The 6,571-nt window shown below is 40.2% G+C and overlaps 1 long non-coding RNA gene across 1 annotated transcript; it reads left to right on the plus strand.

Annotated features, from left to right (window-relative positions):
- Positions 1-397: 397 nt before the first annotated feature.
- LOC127814154 (uncharacterized) lies at positions 398-6,571 on the plus strand. Its single transcript, XR_008026291.1, has 6 exons — positions 398-658; positions 807-927; positions 1,022-1,235; positions 1,394-1,469; positions 1,574-1,677; positions 5,783-6,571. It is a non-coding gene; the product is annotated as an uncharacterized LOC127814154 (long non-coding RNA).

Below are 6,571 nucleotides of genomic sequence, written 5' to 3' on the forward strand. Positions count from 1 at the left end.
CTCAATTTACCTTTTTTTTTTTTTTTGTTGAAATGGAGAATACAAATAGCGGAAGAGTACGTAAGAAGGGTAATAATCCCAAGATAATAAATAAAATAAAATAAAATCAATGTTTCAATTCTATTTTGTTTTTTTAATTAAATTTGGATTCACTGACATTTAGGGGTCACTTTTCACTGTTTATGGGCGATAAGGTGACGGGGAATGTACAAGTTAGCACGGGCTTTGGAAAAGTGAAGAGGCGGGAGCGCAAGTTACTTCCACTAAAATTCAAAAGCAGGCCCACAGCCATAGCCACAGGGTTCGCTTCAGAATAGGAACCGAGGAAATTTCGTAAGCCCAATCCATTTCCCCAAACTAGCTCTCCGGACACCCCCCCCCCCCTCCCTCTCTCTCATCTACAGAAGACAAGGAAACCAGAATCGGCGTGAAAAACCTACCAGCTCTGCCAGGACAAACTCGATCAAGCGGAAGCTATCGGAGGATTTCGATGCCGATCGAACGGTCGCCATTGCGTCGACTGGTAAAGCTCAAGAAGATATCGTCCGCGATGTTCTCGCTCAGGTCGCAATCCTCGACTCCACTTTCTCGTCCACCGAGGCGGATCGGGCCACTGCCAAGTGCGCAGCACACGTTCATTCGGAACTTGCCAAGAACGGTAACGCAGAGGTTCGATTCTTAAACTTTTCGTTAATATTTGTGTGCGTTCTAGAGAATTATTGCTGCATGTATGTTTTCAGCATCAAGCGCTGTGGTTCTTGAATTTTTTGATGATCAAGGTCTTTGAATTTTTTCGTTCTATCCAGGCATGAAGCGGGAATCGCATCACTTGTTGATTTGCTTGAACTCAATGTCATGAAGGTGCAGAGAGCAGGAGCAGGGGCTCTGCGGACTATTGCTTTTAAAAAAGGTGAGAACAAAAATCAGGTTTGTGGGATTTCTCTGATTTATATGATTCATATAAATACAACCTTTGCTTTCACACTGCTTATATTATGAAATTATGAATTATGAATTTCAGGTTTGAGGCGGTTGGCTATGATTTTATCCGGGAACTCTAGTAATTCACTTACATTTGGACATCTTTTTGAACACTTATATCGCCAGAAACAGTTACTTCCCCATTGAGTATTTTTGTCGGGTCCGTGTGATTGGTAATCTGGTGCATTCATCCCCTAAAATTAAGAAGGAAGTTTACTTGCTGGAGCTTTACAACCTGTAATCGGATTACCGAGGTACTAATATTTCATTCAATTTTACTTGCTGTTTTCCTACTGTTTGCTCTTTGCAATGTTTTGTTTTTCAACTCTCATGACTGTATTTGAGTTGCAATTAGCATACTTGTTCTCTTTGCAATGTTTTGGTTTTACAAGATTTATGGATGCCTTTACAGTCCCTGCTGTTCTGAGAGCCAAAGGGTAGCAGCTTTGTTGCTTGGGCAATTTGCAGCTACTGATTCGGACTGCAAGGTGGAGTGAAATTGGTTTTATATTTGAAGCAAGAAATTGCCAAACTTTTATTCAACATCCTGCATTATGCTGCCTCTTACTGCTTTGGAATATGATTTTTGTAGGCGCATATTGTTCAGAGTGGTGCTGTCCCACCATTAATTGAGATTGAGATGCTTCAGTCCCCTGAGCCCAACCTGAGGGAAATGGCAGCATTTGCATTGGGGAGGTTGGGACATGTTTTTATTTTCAACTGTTCATTGCTCGTATCTTTTTTTGGTGCATTTAACTTTGTAGTAAAGCATGATTCAACGAAACCTCCCTTGCTGCAGAGGCTTTGGAATTATTTTCGTTTGAAAAACTGCCAGTTTTCTTTTAATCTTTAGCCTTCTTTGAATAAAATCATATCTATTAGGAAAAGAGGAAGGATAAGCAGGAATTATGAGCCAGCTTTCAGAGCCTAGAGCGAGGGAAATGGAAAGTAGATTGCTTATGTTACTTCTCTAGAAAGTTTTATCTTGGTCTCTTTTGGCTGTTTAGTCTCTCTGAGTTTTTCTTTAAAGATAGGCTAAAATACAAAGTGGGCATGTGTCAAGACCCTGGGATGTCCTAAGGTTTGAATTGGAATTTAGAAGAAGAAGAACAGAATTAGAGGGAGAGAGAGAACATATTAGGGGAAAAAAGAGAGAAAGAGAGAGAGAGGATTGAAAGAAAAGGACTTGTCATAATTCTCTGATGCCCTTCCTCATACTGCTGTAGGTCTATTATAGAGTTTCCAGCAATTAGCATTCTTAACAATATAACAACTAACTAACATAATAGCCAAAACAGTAAACTAATTCCCTAACCACTTAACCCCCATCTAGTTAGCAACTAACAACACATACAAGTATATTTATTAACGACCATTTATTGATTCACCCTTAGGGTTGTGACAATTCCCTCCTCTTCAAACAATTCTTGTCCCCAAGAATTGACAACTATTGACCTTGTTCTTCAGCCAATTCCAGCCTTAAAAATCTGGTTTATTCTTCTCTTCTTTCTCCTTCGAAGCTTTGGCCTGTCTTCTCTCACGCTTTGTTGCTTTTGTTTTTCTTGCAAAAATAAAATGTAGACTCCAAGGATTGCCATGTCAAGGCTCCCTTCTCCAATGTCCCATCTCCCGAACCAAATGCTAGCAACCCCCTCTTCCACAATATCAAAACTCATGAACCAAATGGCAGCACCCTTTTGTTCCTTCATCTTCCGAAGCTGTGACTCCTCAGTCTTTTCCAAAACCAAAGGCAAAGAAACCATACTTTTTGAATCTGCTTCCTTAGAACCATTCATGCCCTTAGCCTTCAGTTTTTGTCTTTGGTCTGAATCCTCATCGATTGCCTGTCCACCCTCAACAACTTCAGTATCAGCTTCCTTGGAGCTAATGTAAAGTTGTTCCGATCTAGATTGTTTTGTCAAAACTCCTTTAACTACATGTGGTCCGTTACAAACTTGCGAGCTACTCTTATGATAATTTTCCGGTTACAGTCCATGTTTTCTGTAAATGGCTTCTAATGACAATTCATGCAGCCTTGCCTTCTCTACCGCTTATTCCACTATAGTAAGACAACATATTTGCACATTAAATCTTAGCGCATCGTCAAGACCATTAGTAAATTTCGACACAAAGTAAGACTCATTCAAGGTTGGATGGGAGTTGAGTATCAGCACTTTCCATTCCTCAAACCTGACCTTGTAATGTGTTACAGAGCCTTCTTGTTTTAGATTATTGAGTTCTTCACTGTATCTCTCATCTCTAACCTGGTTTAATTTTACTCCACCTGCTGTCTCCCAACTGGAAGCATTAGGTATGCTTCCATTGCTTGCTCGAAATGGCCCTACCGTGGATCTAGAGCTTTCTTTTATCTCTGAAAGTTGACTCCCTGGACGAGAAATGTCAAGATCTCCACCTGTCGCCGGTTCTAACATCTTCCTCTGAATAATCGGATCCCCATACTCCTTAGAAAGTAACTCAGCTGGAAGGCAAATATGAAATCGTTTGGCCACCATGATCATAATCTCATCCAACTGTCTGTTGATTTTAGTGCATGTTTCTTCAAATCTTGTGTCCATGGCTCGCTTTTAAAACTGCTTTTGGTGCGTAACTTCCCTTCCCAAATTTGATCGAGTTTGTACTGCTTTCAAGTTGACCTATTATCAGCTTCATTGAAATTTCGTCCGAAATTGCCTCACAGCAATCACCCAGGACAGATAGCCAAGAATTCCACTTCGGTAACCCCCTTCTTGAATCGTCCAAATCCAAGTCAGTGGCCGAGGATAGCTTGGCTCTGAATTCGCCCGATATCACTGTTGTTTTGGCTCGCCTACTGCACCGAGTCACTTGCGCGCTCTTGTTCGCCTCCAATATTCTTTCTTGGACCTCGTCTGATGCCAAGAACACTACTGGGCTTGCTCGTCTCACTGTGCTGGACCCAATTGCAATCGCCCAGTTCTTGGGTTAAAGAAATTCGGCTGGAATTCCTTGGGTCTGCTTTGTTTTTTCACTATGGTAAGAATCGCGCTCCACAATTTGAACTGGAGTCCTGCGGAATTTGGGCTGGGTTCTGATAGCTTCAAACTCACTCTTAAGAGTCGTCGGAAGCACCGTCGGAAGGCCAAGTCGTTTTCCAAAGTCAAATAGGAAATTCTGGTCCGCTGCTCTACTCCGTCTTCAAGACTCGAATCCACAATCGCCTAATTAGAAGTTAGAATTTGTTGGAATCATCGCCAAGAATTGCACCAAGGAATTCAAGATCGCCCGGGCCTGCTTCCACGCCATGCCTTCACTCACCCAATCACTGTCCAAAGGTCCCAAGCCTCTGACTCTGATGGAATTAATTGTTCCGGAGTCACCGAACTTGCCGCTTCTTGAATTATCTCCAGCAACTTGGTCAATTCCACCCCAAACACAGATTGCTTCACCCACTTCGTGTCTGTCTGTAAGCTTTAATCAAGACCGCCTCTTGTAGTTGCACCAGCTTCGCGTTCGTCGTACTGCCTCGTCTTGGGTCACGCCTTGCTTGCGTCTGTCAACCCAGGTCACCTGCTTTCGTCTGTCCATTTTGCTCCTGTAGTCGAGCCGGACTTGCTCACTCATAAATTTCAATGTCGCGCCCTAGCTGAACCCGCTAAAATTTGGGTCCGCTACTGGATTCTTTGTCGTCAGAATCGTCAAAATCACTACTGGAATTAGTGGGATCCACAGCCAAGAACATTGGCTCTGATACCACTTGTCAAGACCCTAGGATGTCCTAAGGTTTGAATTGGAATTTAGAAGAAGAAGAACATAATTAGAGGGAGAGAGAGAATATATTAAGGGAAAAAACAAAGAGAGAGAGAGAGAGAGAGAGGATTGAAAGAAAAGAACTTGTCATTATTCTCTAATGCCCTCCCTCATACTGCTGTAGGTCTCTTATAGAGCTTCCAGCAATCAGCATTCTTAACAATATAACAACTAACTAACATAATAGCCAAAACAGTAAACTAATTCCCTAACCACTTAACCCCCATCTAGTTAGCAACTAACAATACATACGAGTATTTATTAACGACCATTTATTGATTCACCCCTAGGGTCGTGACAGCATGGTTTACCATGTGCTCTATCGAAAATCTACAGAACACTACAAATTTAATCTGTTCTTCTAATAATAAAAATAACAAACTCTTGAGTCCTGCTTTCTTTATAAATCCTTGCTTTGTGCTTTTTTTTTCTTTTCTTGAAATCACTGGGAAAAGCTTGAGTGGTGGAGTTGATTTATAAATTTTATTTGTCCTTGTTAATTCTTTTGTTGGCAAGATATTAGTGCGAGAAACTTGATACAAGTTACTTTTGCTCCATGGAAATCTAAACACTTGCTATCCATGTTGTCCCGCCTGTGAAGTTGAAAAATTGTGTTTTATTGGTTGCAATGAGATGCTGTCTTTTTAAGGATACTCATAATCAAGCTGGGTTGCCCATAGCAGTGGTATTGTGCCATTACTGAAGCTTCTTGATTAAAAAAAAATGGATCTGCACAACATAATGCTGTAATGCTGCTTTTGCTCTTTATGGACTTGCAGATAACGAGGTAAAAATTTATTTGGATAATATAAAAACTGAATTTGGGATGTGGCTATGGATAGAGATGGCTAGACCCAGAGTTTTAGAATTCTTGTACCTGACCTCGCCTAGTTTGATTGAGGCATGTGACTTTTATTGTTATATAAAAACTGAATCTGAATTTTAGCATGACATTTTGGTGCCAAAAATTCAGTTGAAAATTGTCATTATTCACTTTCTAGTAACAATCTTTCAGGATAATGTTGCTGATTTTTTTATGTTTGGAGGCTTTCAGAAGTTTCAAGATGGAGACTTTTTTATGCAAGTTCTTTATCACTTCACTTCAATGTGCCATTTAAGATTATAAATTATAATTCAAGATGGAATTTTTTTTCTTTTTTCCTTGCAGCCAAACATGGATCGTACAGCCAAGACTATAAAAAGATTGGAGGAGAAAATTCATGGACGGGTGAGTTTCTTTTTCCTTTTCTTTTCTGGTTGTTACTCTTTTCCTTTGCTGTTTATACTGAATTAATTGTGGGGTTAAAACTTAGAAACACCGATTAATATCCGGGTTTGGGGTTAGGCTTTAGCTTGGGCCTGCCAACCGTCCAGCACGTGCACACTTAGAACAATGTATCCCTAATAAAATCCGAAGTCCAAAAATATTAGATTAAAAAAAAAGGTTTTCTCATAATCGTCTCGTCTCTTCCTTCCTTGCCCTCATTTTCTTGGCAAAATTAAGATATCCCATGAATGGAATAGTATGCCTGCCTTGTCTGGAATTGCATGACTCCAATTTTTCATTAAATCCACTGTAGCTTTTAGAGCCTCTACAGTCTCGGATTTTTTTGCGGCTCCTTTGTACAAATTGCGGATGCAAATTTGTATCGTTTGCTTTGCATAGAAATCGTGAAGTAGCATGTCATGTGGTTGACTAGGTTGTTCAAAGGTGTATAATATATTTATTTATATATATATATATAGGTATACTATTAGTTTAATGGAAGAAAAAAACACCTGGGAATGGTTAATGGAATTTGAT

This window comes from Diospyros lotus, chromosome 12, assembly GCF_014633365.1.
Source record: "Diospyros lotus cultivar Yz01 chromosome 12, ASM1463336v1, whole genome shotgun sequence".
NCBI lineage: Eukaryota > Viridiplantae > Streptophyta > Magnoliopsida > Ericales > Ebenaceae > Diospyros > Diospyros lotus.